This window comes from Eurosta solidaginis, chromosome 3, assembly GCF_040869045.1.
Source record: "Eurosta solidaginis isolate ZX-2024a chromosome 3, ASM4086904v1, whole genome shotgun sequence".
Classification (NCBI taxonomy): domain Eukaryota; kingdom Metazoa; phylum Arthropoda; class Insecta; order Diptera; family Tephritidae; genus Eurosta; species Eurosta solidaginis.
In genome coordinates this window covers 206277774-206280850 of record NC_090321.1, presented here as the reverse complement: position 1 = coordinate 206280850, position 3077 = coordinate 206277774, and positions in this window count along the sequence as shown.

Genomic DNA, 3077 nt, shown 5'->3' with positions numbered 1-3077 from the left:
TGAAATGCGTGTGTTTGTTTGTATATATGTCACCCTGCCCCCACGCTGTTATTTTGTTGTTTTTGTTTATCTGCACATTCGCTCGTTCACAATAGTGCCCTATTTTTGAATATGCAACAGTAAATTTTGTGATCGATCAGCGGAGACGGCGGAACATATACTCCTGGAATGTGACGCAATCTCAAGATAGGGCTAAGTTTTTTGGCTCACCATGGCCAGAGCATTCTCACATCAAATCCCTCAAGTCAGGTGAACTGCTAGGGTTCATCAGAGAAGTCGGCTTGGATGAGGTGCTGTGAAGCAGTTGAGGGCACAATAGACCAATGGTCGCAGTGCGATCCTCAATTAATTATCTTTCTATCTATCTATGGTTTTGCCATAATGAAACTATTTAGCTAGTTGAAGCGTTATTTTTGTTGTTGTTGTTGTTGTTGTAGCGATTAGGTTACTCCCCGAAGGCTAAAATAAAATACAGCTATTGTGATGTTCTAGGACTGGACCATATACTCCAGCTCAGCATTACATCAGAGTAATCCATGGAGTACCCCAGTATGACACAAGTGGACCACATGATAGAACGATTTTTGCAGGGTTCTCAACTTAGATTTCATTGCAAACTATTTATATTCTTTTATGGTTTGATTTTTAACCAAATGTTTTTATGTCTTAACCGTCGCAACAATTTGAAATTTTTTGTTTTCAAAATATTCTTTGTTTATTCTATTTTTTCATTTGTTCCAATAATAATATCCACCACATTTGCATCACCAGGCACATACAATTCCTTGCACACCTAACAAATCTGAAAAAGTACTAATTGTTAGTGTGCACTAGCCACACTGGCGTACTCGTTCGTTTTGTTTGCTTCGCCACCAAGTTCGGTTGACTGAAGTCAATTTCTTCGTTTTTGCCTTTGCCTTGGCTAGTGAGTTTCAATTTTTGTGCATCGGTTTGCAGAAAAATAAATTTTTTAAGAAACGGTAAGTGTATAATATACAATAAGTCTTAAAAATAATCAATATTTTAGTGTTTGTAATTCGAAAGTGTAAAATATAATGCAGTTTTGTATTTAGAAATACGAATTAAAGTTGGGCGAAAAATTTTTCCATACCTCTGCTAGCAATGCTGCTGCAGTCTATGCATGCGTACATATAAATAGGTATATTTAAGTGGGCTGTGAAGGTCTTTTCTCATATAAAGTAGTCATTTGGTTATTAGTATTTCATATCTAGCTAATAAGGACAATTAATTGATTTTTCAACTCCACCTGCACTAAGGTTCAATCACCATTTTTGTGAAGTACAAAGAAAATTTGGAACACAACGCAGCGCTGCCGACGTAGCAGCAACAGCGCAAAAGCTGTGAATCATACGAGCGACGTCGCAACCAAGATGGCGACGACAACATTGTTCCGATGGATTACCATGTCGCACTCCCCGACACATCTTCCATTTCTGGTATACATACACTGGTATCTGCACATTTACACGCACGCGTGTGACATTTTTTCTAGCTCTGTTGTAATTTTTCAATATGCATTTGGCCCCACATCAATATGTGTGTACCTCAGATATGCTTGGACGTTTCCGCTTTAAATCTTTAATGCCTGACTGTTCATCTTGTTTGTATACCAAGTATATCTTAGATTGTTGTATTCTATATCTACAATAAGCTATTTTCTTTCGCATGGTCGTGTAATCGTTTCTGGAAAGGGCAACAAAATGAACTGTATATGTGTGTATGCACTTAGATTTAGGCGTTGTTTTTCTTTTAAACTCATATGTATTTGAATATTTATATTATTTAACCATTATGAAGTTGTTGATTATAATTAAGTTTTCAACTTGTCCTCAGGGCTAGCACAGTCGTAAACATCTGTAGAAAACCATAATATTAATACAATATATACATATTTGTTAAGGGAAAGCTAAATGGTGTATGGTTAAGTTAGAAGCAGCGCTTATGACGCTGGCGACTACGTTGACTTCGCACTCTGACTGACGTATCGACGTAGCAGCAGCATGTGCAAAGTGAAAATTTAATCGTTGCTTGTACAAGTGAATTGAGGAGAGCATGGTGGCAGCGCAAACCCGAATTGAGGTCGAAATCAATTTATAAAGCTTTTTAGCGGCCGTCAAATTCTATAAGTAAAATTACAATACGGAGTAAACCACATAAAATCAAAAGCTTATATTTATTTCAAAGTAATACTCATTATAATACTCTTAACTACACTTAGAAATGAGCCAATTATAAAATAATTATGAATTTTACTTCAATTAAGAAATGAATTAAAAGTAAATGTAAGAAGAAAAAAATCTAAGAAATTAATTTGATGTGCAACATTCCTGTGATTTCTCATATACACTCTTCCCTATTCTACCTCCCCTCAGTTTACGTTCCATTTTGTTCACAAAGGCAGCTACATATATGTATGTACATATTATCTTTGTTGGCGAATTTGTTGTATTGGCGATTATGAACAAAGAAAGTTCAATCAAGAACAATTTACTCTGAAATGCGTTTCAAACAACTGGATATCAAAAACCTTTCAAAATAAAATGTATAGTGTAATTTTTGAGTAGGTGCACGGTATGTATACTTTAAACTCGATTTAGTATCTAGATGCTAGAAGAAAATTACTATATTTGACCCGGTTTAGAAAAGGTGGCTTATGACTAAAAAAAGAACAGCTGGTAACAGCTGTTTCTTACAAAAAAAAAAAAAAAAGCTATTAACAGCTGTTTCTCGGAATTTCTTTTTTTGAGTCATAAGCCACCTTTTCATAGACTGGGTCACATATATTTTGGATTTGTAATAGGTTACTCTCCAGCCAGCATTTGGAACATAGCGTAATAAAACAAACTAATTTCAGCTTTGCATACTTTAATGGTGCAGAAATATTCATAGGTACTGAAATAATTATTAGATAACAAGGTCCTATTTATACAGAATCCTTTGTCAAGGCATTGATTTCAGTGGTTCAATTTATGGCTTAGACCGGATTCATACAGAACGGGTTACCCTTTGACAGATAAGTTCAGTATACGGACAGCGCAGCAAAATATGAAAGCTAT